At 38.0% G+C, this 14665-nt stretch overlaps 2 pseudogenes; both read right to left on the bottom strand.

Moving 5' to 3' along the window:
* Nucleotides 1-4466: 4466 nt before the first annotated feature.
* Nucleotides 4467-5168, bottom strand: LOC149159686 (uncharacterized; annotated as a pseudogene).
* A 275-nt stretch (nucleotides 5169-5443) lies between these two features.
* Nucleotides 5444-6412, bottom strand: LOC149159687 (uncharacterized protein At4g17910 pseudogene; annotated as a pseudogene).
* Between the last annotated feature and the right edge of the window lie 8253 nt (nucleotides 6413-14665).

The following is a 14665-nucleotide window of genomic DNA, read 5'->3' on the forward strand; positions in this document are numbered from 1 at the left end:
GGAACCGGCCGGTTTTCACCGGTTAGGGCCAAAATTCGGGCAAATGAGGGATCTGACTGGGTTTTTAGGCCGGTTCGGACCGGCCAGCTAGCTAATCGGCCGGTTTGACCGGTTACCGATTTTTCTGAGCGGTTTTTAAAACTATGGGTGTGACACATGAGAGATTGCTGAAACCTCCATTATATGGCGAGGTAGATTATCATGTTGCTGCTCAGGATTGAGATTGATAGTGGATGGGTAGACATTGACATCATGGAGATACCTAGGTAGGATAAGCTTAGCCTTCATAGATATCCCACCATCAGGTTTTGGGAGGGGAGGATACAGCCTAAGCATGATGGGAGGTTTGTCATAGTGAGAGTGGCGCATCGTCAACATGGTGGAACCCTTTTGAGACTAGCATGGGATCCAGGTACAACAAGATTTTGCAGTTCATCCACCCTCAAGGTGAGTTGCTTTCTACAGGGGGAGATCATTCAGATATTCCATTAGAATCTGGTGATTCCCTATTGACATGGGGATCGTCACTAGTATGGTAGGATTTTAAATAACGAGGAGTGGTTCAATGGCACATTTGGGACCCTGGCATTGGCTAGGCCAACGTTTGGAGCAACAGGATATCGCTCGACGACAAGCAATTTTTGGCGGGGAGAACTGTAATGTTCCCAATTTTTGTGAGTGCAAAATTCACTAAGGAGTTTTGCCAATTTTTGGAGATATTAAATAAAAAGGAGAAAATATTATTTTGTGGGAGAAAAGTGGAAATTATTATTTTAGTGAAGAATGGCAACAAAGTAATATTTTATTAGTGGAAGGTGGGGACCACCAACGGAGAGGACTAGAAATTATAAATAGAGCTTGGAGGCCTCCATTTGGTATCTTTGACATTGCAAACAAACACTCATTTGTATGCTTTGTTGTTTAGAAAGTCTACTAGCTGTTTAGCCACGAGTCTCTCATGTGGGAGATTCAACCTCTACTTCGGGGGACCATCCGTGCTCGCCCTAGGGAGGCTGTTCTACAGGAGTTCTGGGGCAGCAACGCACATCAGTAAAGAACACAGAGAGGGGAGTGTGTATTTCTGGACAACCAGGAATCACGTAGAGGAGGTTTGAGACCAGCAAGGATCTCATTACTTGTCAGAAGGTTAGGGAGTTGAGGTAGCAACATTTTGCAGGAATTTTCACTGGAGATTTCAGCTATCTGAGCCAGCATACCAGCAATTCACATTTCTCGGCAGAGGGACAACACAGAGGCCACTCAATAGAATTTCGTGGTGTTTGGGAGAAGATGATCCGGGCCAAGAGTTCATGCAGGAAGTTAGGAGTTGGATATCAGGGGTGAACCCAACACTTTGGAGGAGTTTACAAAAGGATGTGTAGGTAGTTTCCAGCAGGTTGAATTTGGCAGCCATAGTTGGGGGAGGCTCCAACGGGGTCGAAAAACAGAAGTCAAAACCAACCAAATTCCCTTCTGGGTTTTAGTCAAGGAGTCTGGGGTTAAAAGCATATAAATTTCTGGGTGGTTTTAGTGCATTTTCCAGCCATTTGAAATTCAGTAGTGCAATAGTTTTCTAGGAAACACAGTGCAAATTGGTGCACGATTTAGGTGGATGTTGGTGGCCACCCACCTATCCCACATGAACCCCACACGATTGTCTCTGTCAGTTTTTTAGTTTCCGTATTTGCAGCACAATTTACTATTTTTAGCAGTTTTTTGAGTCCTGAACTTCCGGAGCCGTTTTGAGGCCCTAAATGACGTTTTTTTGGAAATCTGGGAGCAACATGGGTCCATGGATTGATGTTTCTCTTCCCAAAGTTATAGTTCTCGGATGGATCTTTCTAATGAGCTATTGTACGTGTCAAACAGAGATCGGGTGCCAAAGTTACGACCCCGAGAAATTGATGTACCAATTTACCCAAATGGGGCCCACAATTTGGCGTTTCATCTTCTAGGGTTAGGTTTTGGGATGTTAAGGGTTTTCCATTGTTTCTCAACAATAAAAAGGCCTTCGAGTCTCATTGTAACACAGTTCAGAGGCATGTAGCCGACACATCTCTTCTCAGAGATAAGCTACCATTGCCCTAGCTAGTTTATTTCCATTTCTGTTTGTAAGCATATTTCAATATTTTATAGTAATGAAATGAAGTATTATTTCTGTTGCATCTCTGTGTTTATGGTTATCTTTGTAATTTGTTACGTTCCTGTTTAAATCCGGATCAGTGGTATTAGAGCGGTCTGCTTTTTCTCTGTGTTTCTTTGCATGTCCCCAACGAGGTCGGGATATAAGGAGTTAGGGCTTGAACTGGTCGAATCTTTACAAGTCTAGCCTCGAAAATCCCGACGGCCTCCCATTGCGGATGAGAAGAAAGACGAGGGGGTAGGATATACTATCAAAATCTTGCTTGAAGAAGCCCTCGAGCAGCAGAGGAACATGATGATGGATAGCTTTGCACAAATCCTTCAGCAGCTACCTAGAGGCGACGCATTGGCTTCCAACAGCTACTCTGGAAACACCACACAGTTTAAGGTACAAGTTAATTTTCAAATCCCCATCTTTGAGGGTCAAATAGACTCAGATGCCGTAGATAAATGGTTAAATCTGCTAGATGGGTATTTTTCTATTCATGAATTTTCGAGTCGAGAAAAGATTGTTTTCGCTCTTCTCAAAGCAGCCCCCCACGTCAAGGACTGGTGGGAAACCTACTGCGAGCAGAAGAATGAAAGTATGGGCTCACTATTTTCAGCCGCACCCACTTGGGATTCATTTTGGGATGCTGGTAAGGAGCAATACTACCCTATCAAAAGCTATGAGGACAAATACATCAAATGGACCACACTGCGGCAGGGAAGGGACCAATATGTTCTGGAGTTCACAAACATTTTTCATACCCTTCGCACACAGTTGGGTATCAAGGACTCTGAGCTGCATTTGGTACTCAAATACTGCGACTGCCTACACAGATGCATCTAGGAAGAGATGGAGTTCCTGAACATCTCCTCACTCGGCACGGCGTACCAATATGCTGTCAAAATTGAGCAAAAGTTCAAACATAAGAAGCAAGACTTCGGATCTGCAAATCCGAAGACCAAAGGACAAAGCCAAGGCAAGGTGACCCAAGACAACCTGTCAAAGCCGCAAGAAAAGAACAACACCACGAAGTCGAAGAAGGACACTGGAAAGTGGTGTGAGTTCCACAAGATTCCCACTCATAACACAAGTGAGTGTTGGACCAAGCAGTCGCTGGTGGCCAAGTTAAAGGCTTCCGAATCATATGCATGTTCCGACCCTGAGTCAGAACTCGACAAGGGGAATGGCAAAGGGAAGCAGATCATTGATGCGGAGCCCAGCATGACTGTTGCCACTGCTAAGATCCCAAATAATGAGCCCGAAGACCTAGAGGAGGGGGAACGTCTTTTCCACTCACAGATGTGGGTGAAGGGTTTTCCGCTGCAATTCATTGTCGATAGTGGTGTTAGCGCTTGAAATTTCACCTCAGGCTGAGAAAGGAAAACTCCAAGGCAACATCAAACCACTTAGCCTCGTAGCTAGCCCTACGGGGCAAGAGAGGGCTCTCTCCGGTCTATCTCAACAAAAAGTTTTCTAAAAGGGGCTGAGATGACTTTAAAAGAACTGATTTTAGGCTAGTAAATTGATAAAAAAAGGGGTTTTTAATAAAATGATGAGGTTTTTCTGGGCTGCATGGGGCAAAGAAACAACTTGAACAGAGAAATGTAATCAAAAACACAGATTATCCCCTGAGGCAAGGTAGGCAAGAAAGTTTAACATCAAATTGAGATTAAAGGAAATGGCAAGACTGCTGAGGAGCTGACAAGGGCATAGAGGATGAATCCTTGTCAAACAGAAGAAAACATTAAACATGAACAAACTTAAAGGCAGAGCATATAAATTATGAATTCTACCTTAACACTTCATTTGTTCATTTGGAAATGATCATGAAATGAAATGAATACATAACAGGCTACATATGAAACAGAAGGAAAACTTATGCTAAATTTCATACCACAGGAATCTCAGGGGTCAGAGCTGCATTTTTTAATTAAAATCTCTGTCAAAAAACTGTACAATGGAAGCTCTCTGTTCTCCACCAGCTCTCAGAACTCTCTCTTACTCTCCCTCCCCCTCTACAAATGAATTTTTAATACCATAAATAAAATGCTGCTAAGGGAAAAACAAATCGACCCCAAAACAGGGGCGCTGTTTCATCTGCAATTATAAAAATGGCAAAGAGCGTTTCCTCTATTCTAAAATAAAACAGCGTCTCCCTAAAAATCCTCTGATGGCCGACACATGGAGCGCAGATCCTGTTGAATCATTAACTGAAGTCTTGAAATAGGAATCGAATCCTATATCTTCTGCTGTTTTGGCTCCGTTTGAATAGCGCTCGTGGGCCATATTCATGAGCCAGAAAAGGGTCAAATGACAAAGATGAAAAACTCCACGATCTTCCATTTGTTTCCAGCTTCGATAAGAACGTCACTGGGTTTAGAATTCTCAGTCAAAATTGCTCCATTGAAAAATCTCAGAATATTCCAAGACTCGAAGATTTGCGAGTTGCAGCTTCAATAAGACGATACATCCATCGATCCAGCATTCCTGTCAGAGCAAAAGTGCCCCCAAGAACAGCACAAAGACGCGTAATAAAGTGAGTGAAACTACGCTTTTCCTCCCTGATGGTAACAGTGATAGGAGAAAGATCATACAAAAAATAGACAGCTGGCCAGCTCCGGTCAGAATCCTTCATTGCCACAAAGTATTCTGTTACAGAAAATTGATTTGTTGGCAATACTTCCTTTGACAGATATCTGTATTCAGTGGGAACAATCTTGATGTAATATTTGAAGGTGCCACTTGCATCGCGAAGAATGCGGACAATATCATCAAGTGGATTGTGTATTCCAGGGTATTTGAGCCTAAATGATAGATCATGAATTACATGGCTCACATTAACATGATTTGCACCCTCGAATATCTGTTGAGCAACAATAATATTCAAGCCATGCACCGAAATGTGGAAATTTCCAGCGACCCTTTGAACATCCAGAACACCAAAGACCCGACATCCTTCACCATCATCTATTGCACGCTTAACATCCTTTATCATCTTTACAGGATCGTTTCCAAGCCGAAACAAGCAATTGTCCATAACTGTGATTCCACCTGCAAACCTTCATAGGTACTCTGCACCTTGACACAAAGTATCCGAAATACCAAAAACTGAAACAATAGATTAACCAATGTTTACATCATTTGCATTTGGGGCGCTCACGTCCACTGATGATACCAGCGGATACTTTTGTCCCTACATAACCAGAAACATTCAGCGCTCAATGGAACTTGAAAAGAAGATCCAGAAAAAGGAAAGAGAGCCACCCACGCACAGGCTTTTATGATCTATCTCCTCTGTCCATCAAATCAAATCTAAAGCACAGATTCCTGGAGAACAGCGACCCCTGAAATCAAAACCACTGCATATAAAAGCAAAATGCAGTAGGCTAGGAATGGAGAAACAAAAACAGTAGTCATCGACACATTTACAAGGCCCGTTAATATATTTTCCAGGAGGAAAGTCACAAGCACATTCTGATCAAAGACTTCCTCAAGGACCAATGATTTTCTTGTGGGGACCAAATCTGAGAGCATAAGCATCCCAAGAACCTCAAAGTTTTGTGCCAGAACAAAAGTTACATATGCAAAATTGCACATGCGACGAGAAATTTTTCTCTACAAACTTATCCAAAAATATTGTTAGCACCCAAAGGAAACCGTCAAGCAGCCAAACTTCGATTGCAATACTTGATTTCCCTCCAATTGAAGCTACTCTAGAACTAATGGGTTTCTTTAGGAAGAAGAGATGATAACCTAAGTTGACACTGACAAGGTATAAGCCCCAATATCCAAATAAAGTGAAGATGCCCTCTTTGTTCAGACTAATGATATTTGCACCCTTTTGATCTGAAATGAGGCAACGATTTAATCCACACAACAGGACTGATTGATAAACTTTGAGAATTGCACATCCAAAGAAGCCATAGTATTGGGGATGAATATTGATTATTAATGTCACAATGGCCACTGCTACAAGAGTGAAAAAGAAATTCCAGTGTACACCATATTCCCAAACATGGACACCGAATCAATGTTACGTGCCTGTTTTGAAACTAGTGCATTTGCAACTGCAAAAGATCCAACCCCGAGATTCATTAATCCTGTACCATACGTTTCTGTCTTAGCAAATCGCCTAGGAAATATTTTGAAGTCCACAGCCAGGATTGACAAGCATGTCACCAGCATCATTGCAAATCGATATGATGAGAGGCTTTTTCTTTGTTTGCTTGCAGGGATAGGAGTTGATGAAACCACTGCCATTTGAAGAGGAATTTGATACATATTTTAAAAAAAACATTTAATGATTTCTTCTTCAAAACAGGGTTTTGAAGAAGAATCAATCTCACACTAACATACAAGACGGAGTCTAACAAGTGGCAACCAAAAGAACCTCATTTCGGCAGAGGTCATGAAGCGGTTGGGCCTACCGACTACACCACACCCATAGTCGTACAATATTGGGTGGCTTCATGAAGGACGAGATCTCAAAGTTCGCCAACAGTGCCGCCTTCCCTATAGTATCGAGCCCTTCACAAATGAGGTATTGTGTGATGTTGCACCTCTGGATGTTTGTGATGTACTATTAGGCCAACCATACTTATGGAGGAAACATGCTGTGTATGAGTCAAGGCCTCAAGCTGTTATTATTACTTTGGGTAATTCATTATACAAGATACTGGAGGTAGCCCCACCTACCGCCACCTCTTTGATCTCTACTGAGAAAGGCAGCAAGCTCATCTCCCAGACTAGGAAATTCATTTTTTTTCTGGTTCACTCCCAAAGTAAGGGGAAGATCGTCACCACATCCATGACCCCCGTGAAGGGTTCCTCCATAAAACAACAATAGCAAAGGGATATGGTCATGACAGAATACAGGAACAACTTCTCCTCACCCACAGGGGTACCACACAAGTTTCAGGTGGGCGACAAAGTTTGGTTACATCTGCATAAATAACGCCTTACAATATCCCATCAGAAGCTCAGACCACTCCGACATGGTCCTTACAGCAATACCAAGGCTGTGGGGAACAATGCTTTGGAGCACAACATTTCCCCATTCCTTCGCTTGCACCGAATTTTCAATGTGGATAGTCGTTGACCATGCATCCCACCATTACTGGACACATTAGAGATTGCAGAACAACTCTCCAGGGACCAAGTTCAACAACAACTTCCTCATCTCATGGAGGAAATCAATGCAATGGGGACCATTGCTTCCTAAGGGGGGAGGAATGATCCAGGTGGATGTTGGTGGCCACCCACCTATCCCACTTGGACCCCCCACAATTCTCTCTATCAGTTTTTCAGTTTTCATATTTGCAGCACAATTTACTATTTTTAGCAGTTTTTCGGGTCTTGAACTTCCGGAGTCGTTTTGAGGCCCTAAACGACTTTTTTTGGGAAATCTAGGAGCAAAACAGGCCCATGGTCCAATGTTTTTCTTCTCAAAATTATAGTTCTCGAATATATCTTTCTAACGAGCTATTGTACGCGTCAAACAGAGATTGGGTGCCAAAGTTACGACCCCAGGAAATTGATGTACCAATTTTCCCAAACGGGGCCCACAATTTGGCGTTTCATCTTCTAGGGTTAGGATTTGGGATGTTAAGGGTTTTCCATTGTTTCTCGACAATAAATAGGCCTTCGAGTCTCATTGTAACACAGTTCAGAGGCATGTAGCCGCCACATCTCTTCTCAGAGATAATCTACCATCGCCCTAGCTAGTTTATTTCCATTTCTATTTGTAAGCATATTTCAGTATTTTACAGTAATGAAATGAAGTATTATTTCTGCTACATCTCTGTGTTTATGGTTATCTCTGTAATTTTTTGCGTTCCTGTTTAAATTCGGATCAGTGCATCAGTTGGGCAACCTTCAACTCAGCCATTTTCCTACCTGGGTTTGGTCCTGCTTGTCCATTGAGACAAGCGCAGGTGTACCATTCCACTATCTATTGTATTTGGCTTGCAAAAATATAATAAAATGACTTAGAAGTTCTTCATTTGCAATTTTTTTGTGGGTGCTTGATGAATATATCATTTTTGTATTTTGCTGCATAGAATATTTGCTGTTATCACTTGTATTCCCTATTTAGGATCATTACATGATCATCCCCTGCCTTTCCCTCCTAGATAGGATGAAATGATGCGTTAGCGTACTACTTTTTCCAATCTTTTTAAACAATGTACATAATCAATTGCATTTCTCCTAACACACTTCAATTCCATTTGGTTCTTGTGAATTAACTGATCCAATAAAAATGAGTAGATAATTCCCTTTTTATATGGCATCAACTATGAGTGGATAATTGAATTTCTTATTAAATTGATTTTTAATTAAATAGATGCATTCTTTATTGTCATCTATTCAATTCTAATCATATATAACTCTATCTCCATTAAAGAGGTTTAAACAATTTATTTGAAAAGAGTCCAAAGTTACACATTATAATTGTATTAAATACGAAAAATTTAAACAATTCCTTTGAAAATACACTATGAAGTTGTAATATTACTAAATCATAGTAAATGATATTGTATTTTGCCAAACTATGATAATGCAAAATTATTATATACTCTAGAGTGGGTCTAATCCATAGTATATTATTCATCTCATTATTACACATGTGGTAGGTGATGTGTTGAGCCAACTCATTCAAATAATTTACATACCATGCCATAAGACACCTTGTGCTACATTCACCACTTAACTTGAATCGACTTTGACTTTGAATTTTGTTGAGAGGAAGGTGAGAAGGAAGAAAATTGGGATTCATCTCTGTTGCAATGAATCGTTCCACAGTTCCCTTAGTAGTAAGAAGAGTGATAGGAAATGTTGTTGACATGTTCGTGCCTTCAATGGACATGGTCGTCTACTATGGATCCAAGTAGGTCACCACTGGCTGCGAGATCAAGCCCTCTGCTACAAGTGACTTCCCCAATGTGCAAATAGCAGGTGGACATTGGCTGCGAGATCAAGCCCTCTCTTCAATTTATGCAAACATGAAGGAATAGCTTCACTAGTACCCAAAATTCCTTCCCTTCTGCTCTATTTAATTTCTTTGCCTCATTTGATTGAGGCATCCGAAGTAGCTAAAAAGCAGGGTATTCCAATAGCTCTGAAACTTGTGTGGGGTGCATACATCACAATAGAAAGTGTAGAAGAAAAATCATTGATTTGAAAATGGATAAGTGAATTAACAAAATCACTCCCCACCCTCCCTTCGAGTAGCGACCCTGTGACTGATAAGTTCTCTAGTTGCCTTGTTTTACACATTGGGGTTTGATTTTTGTTTGGAGTATCGGTGGAATTAAAGTTTTGTTTATTTTTTTGTTTGTTCCGCTACTCTTTTTTTGGGTTTTAAACAAGCCTTGAATATTTTTCGCAAGTAATTTTAACTTGTTGTGACATTTTCCAGTAATTATCAGATCAATATAGTAATATCCAAAGTATTTGGCATTTCAAGCATCAGATAGTTGCTCGTTTTTTCATAAAATATGATTTTTTGAGCCTATGAACAATTAAAGCTTGGTTTAAATAATTTAGGTAAGTTCAGGTATTTGTTGTGTTTGATTTGTGCCAATAGAGCTTGTTAATATTGAGATTTTTTTGCATGGAATGTAGGGTTATTTCCAGTGAATATCGAGTTACTATACTAAGCGTCTTTTGATGATGTACAGGCATTCCGTCCATAAGATATATGTTTGGTTTGCTGACATAAATATAAATTTTGAAAGTCAATGTATATAAGTATCTCAAATGTATTTCTTCTAATAAAAATTCAACACTTCTTGTTGTTTATGATTCAATAATTATGCAGATGAATAAAGTAGTGAAGAAAATTGGGATTCATCTCTGCTGCAATGGCTCGTTCCATAGATCCCCTTGTAGTAGGAAGAGTGATAGGTAATGTTATTGAAATGGTTGTGCCTTCACTCGACATGGCTGTCTACTATGGATCCAAGTAGATCACCATTAGTTGCGAGATCAAGCCCACTGCTATTGTTGACTACCCCAATGTGCAAATAACGGATGGGCAATGGTTGCGAGATCAAGGCCTCTCTTCAATTTTTTCAAACATGTAGGAATGGCTTAACTGGTATAATAAATTCCTTCCCTTATGGTCTCTTGAATTTATTTCTCTCTTGAATTTATAGAGACAATACATCAAGAAAGATAATAAACAAATACTATGTAATGGATATAATATTTGGTTATTATTAGCAGGCCTAATATGCACATCGAAGTTGCAAACTTCATATCTCCAGCTTCAATATTCTCAAATTTGATACATCCAAGTCAGATATGCATGCTCGAGCTTCAAAGTCTCTGAAATCTTATCATATCTTATCACAATCTCTAGTGCATATTAGACTATATCCATAACTGCAACAATAATAATATAGTTTGGAGAAGAACAAAGAATTTGAACAAGTGGTGATCTTTGGTGCAGAAAATAGAGAAAAAAAAATGATGAATACAATTACAAAGTCTCATTTTCGTTTACCTCCATTGAATCAGAATTAGACACGTGGAACAACTGAACCCTGGTAGGTGGCTAATCAATTCCAAATCCCACACAATCTCCTCCTGATCTTTGTCCAAGTCTTGTACACCTCGTATTGTATTTCATTGTCCATATATTTCACTTCATTATTGTCTTCCATATTCCCCAATCCTCCTATCAACATTCCTTTGCAACTCTTGGTGCAATTGCTAGTTTAAAAATGTTTTCAGACTACTTCTTTTATAGCACGCATGAAATGCAAATGAAAAGACTATATATGGACCTAAGAATTATATTTTTATTTGAAAATGTTATATTATATTTATGTTTATTAATTCTTCAATTATTTTTAAATAAATTCTTTAAATTTTAATATTTTTTTTAATTTTAAAATAATATTAAATTAAATAAAATAATCATCAATATTTGTACCCAATCATATAATTGTTTTTAATAATATTATTCAATTACTTAAACATGTATTTCTCATATAGAACATATTTATAACCATCTATACACATTAGTTTTTGGACCAAAAAAATAATAATTAATTTATATTTATATATATATATATTAAAAATAAGCATATATAAATTTGAATAAAAATATAGATTTAAGAATTCCTTTTTCAAAACAAATAAAACATTTATAAAATTGCATAAAAATATAGATTTAAGAGTATGATATTTTTAATCAATAATATTCTTTATGATATTAAATATTTATAAATTTAAATAAAAATTTAAATTTAAGAGTTTGATATTTTTAATTAACAATATTCATGTGTTTGCGTAAGAGTTTTAAAATATATATTTTCTAACAATGTCAAATATTAAACGTGGAGTTCTTAATCACTTATTTTGAATTTCTCAATAAAACTGCCCATCAATGTAAATAATATGAGAGAAAGTGATCCCGTTAAGATTAAACCTCAACTTAATAACATCTTATAAAGAAACAATCCTTATAAAATATGTTTGAAAGTTCTCATTTTAAGAAAAAAACATAGTTCATTGATAAAACCACTTTTAATCCATCAAACTTTACGGAAAAAAAGAGCAGCCAAACCCAAAATCTATAAAAGCCTCTAATCAACGAAACCAACACCTTTCTTCATTTTTAAAATTATTTAGGATTTGATGGGATTACGAAATAATCGTAACTCATTGATTAAGTGGCAGTTGCATTTCCTAAGTGCCAGTTGCATTTCCTATCTGATCTGAAATGGAGTAGATTAGTAATGTGCTAATTCATCATTCAAAATAAAATCCAAGATGTTTATCAAGTGCTTAAAGATTCAATACTTTTGCTTAATTAACTGATTCCTATGCGAGTTTCTTATGTAAATGTTATAAACAATTTAACATAAAAATATATGCTAACCAACAACAAAATAACAACAAAGAACATCAAAATACAACACACATCAAGCACATGATAAAGGGGTTCACCCCTCCTGGGCTACATCTCCTTGGTCCAACTTCAAATGGCTTGGGCTCCTCTATTATTCTCAATTTACAACAAAATTGTGTTCACCATACTCAATTTTCTTTGAAACCTGTCTCAATGAGTTCAACATACTAAAAAATGGCTATCTAGCCTCTTTTTGCATCCAATTTGGATAAGAACTGAAAAAGTTATGACTTCTCCTAGTCCTTCCACTATTTGTTCCACAAATTGCTTGTTAGGTCCCTCTAATACTAGTGTAACCCCTTATTGTTATTAGTACAACCCCCTTATTATATTTTTGTGTCCATGTAGTCCCCATATTGTTATTATTATTCCCCATCGAAGCCCACTATTGTTATTATTGTGCCCTTACATTATTATTGTTATGTCGGCTCTAATTATATTATGACCCCTTAGACTTCTATATATAGAAAAGAGGTCCTGTCATTTGTATCATCCAAGAATTTTTCATTTGTGTAATGTAAAGGAGGTTGCCCCCTCGAAGAGGTTGAATTCTAAGTCGTTGATCTATATTTTCTATCTTTTTGTGAGCTGGTTTCATAACATTTGGTATCAGAGCTTTGGATTCTAGGGTTTTGCTGCTCCAAACAGGTCATCGTGGAATTTTTGCTACAAAGTTTTTTCTGCGATGTTTCAGAAGCTAACAAAAAACCCATTTGAGACTACATCTCACTGAACCTCGGGTCTGAATTTCAGTTCGTCTCGCTATATTTCCGGAGATTTGATTTGAGGAAGTTAGGGTTTTTTCAAGCTCCATAATTCCATCTCAAACAAGTCATTGTGGAATTTTTGCTATAATTGTTTTTCTACGAAGTCTCAAAATCTAAAACTAAAACCCATTTGAGCTGAACAATTGGTGAAATTTAGGCCCGAATTTCAGATCTTGTTTCGCTATATTTTTGGAGATATAGTCCAGGACATTTAGGGTTTTTGCAGGCTCTCGAATTACATACCACACAGGTGACCTCAGGAAAATCGTCATAACTCTCTCTAAGCATCAGATTGAAACTTCGTAAGAAGTTACAAAAAGAGGACAGACTGTAGTTTTTTGTATATCAGTTTCAGGTTCGAAGGTCGAAACAGTGACATGTGGAATTTCGTACAAGTTATCTCTACTGAACCATTCTATAATTAGGTCATCGCGAGAGATTGGGCATAACTCTTTCTTCGGGAATCTAATTGTGATCCGACTTGAGGGGTTAGAAAGAGGACTCAGAGAGATATAACAGGCCTAAATTATAGAACTTAAAGATCCAAAATTACGGAGTTATAGTCATTTCAAGATCGAGCTCCTAAAATCAAGAAAAAATGATATGAGGAAGTTTGATGGTAATGATCTGGTAAATTAGATACTACAGATGGAGGCATATTTTAATCTACATGAGGTGAAACTGTTACAAAAGGTACATATTGCATCTTTATATTTAGAACCTAATCAATTTTTATGGTATAAAGGGCTTTGTTCTCGTAAAGCACTTGTCACTCGGTCAATTTTTACGGAAGAAATGATAGCACATTATGAGGATACAAAGAGAAACACCTTCTTTAGCCAATTGATAAATCTCAGACAAAAGGGTTCAATGGCAGAGCAAATTGAGGAATTCCAAAAATTGAATATAAGGGTAAATGATATTCCAAAGAAGCAGAGGATTGATGTCTTCATTGAGACTTTAAAAGATAACATCCAACATGAGGTTTGCCTTTGAGAATTTGATTCATTGGAGAAGGCATACAGGTTGGCAAGAAAAGTGGAAAGCAAAATTATGGCAACAAGGAAGTCTACCCCTCACAACTATAAAGATGGAAGTGTTGTTTCTCCTAGCCTTCCATAACCTACAAGGTTGACACCACAACAATTGGAAGAAAAATGAGCAAAAGGGCTTTGTTACAATTGTGATAGAAAATACATTAAAGGTCATATGTGTGCTGAGAAGAAATTAATTTACATAGATTGTGAAGAGGAGGAAGAAAATGATCAAGAAACATCAAAAGAATAAGATTTACACCAGGAGCCAACCCTAGAGAAAGAAGAAATGAATCCAATCATATCTTGTAAAACATTGGCAAGAACTACCACTCCTCAAACTCTCAAGATAGAAGGACATATCAAGAAGTGAAAGATCACATTGAGAAAGAATAAATGAATCCGACTGTATCTTGTAATGCATTGGCTAGAATTACCACTCCTCAAACTATCAAGATATAAGGACATATCAAGAAGAAACATGTTCAAGAAGTGAAAGATCACATCGAGCATCAAGAAATGAATCCGACCATATCTTGTAATGCATTGGAAGAAATTACCACTCCTCAAACTCTCAAGATAGAAGGACATATCAAGAAGAAAAAGATTCAAGCAGTGAAAGATCACATCGAGCATCAACAACAAGTTCTCCAACATTTAAAGGATAATGCCACTTTGGTATAGAATTGAATGAAACAACAGGGATATCAGCATCACAGTGAAAGAAGTTTTGATGTAGGCGATTGGGTATTTTTACGGCTACATCTCAAGCAAGCTATTTATGAGAAGGAAATGTTGGCAATACTACATGCAC

The sequence above is a fragment of the Pinus tabuliformis genome, chromosome 5_2 (genome assembly GCF_031772625.1).
Source record: "Pinus tabuliformis cultivar Carrire ecotype Pingquan chromosome 5_2, CPIR1, whole genome shotgun sequence".
In the NCBI taxonomy this organism is placed as follows: Eukaryota; Viridiplantae; Streptophyta; class Pinopsida; order Pinales; family Pinaceae; genus Pinus; species Pinus tabuliformis.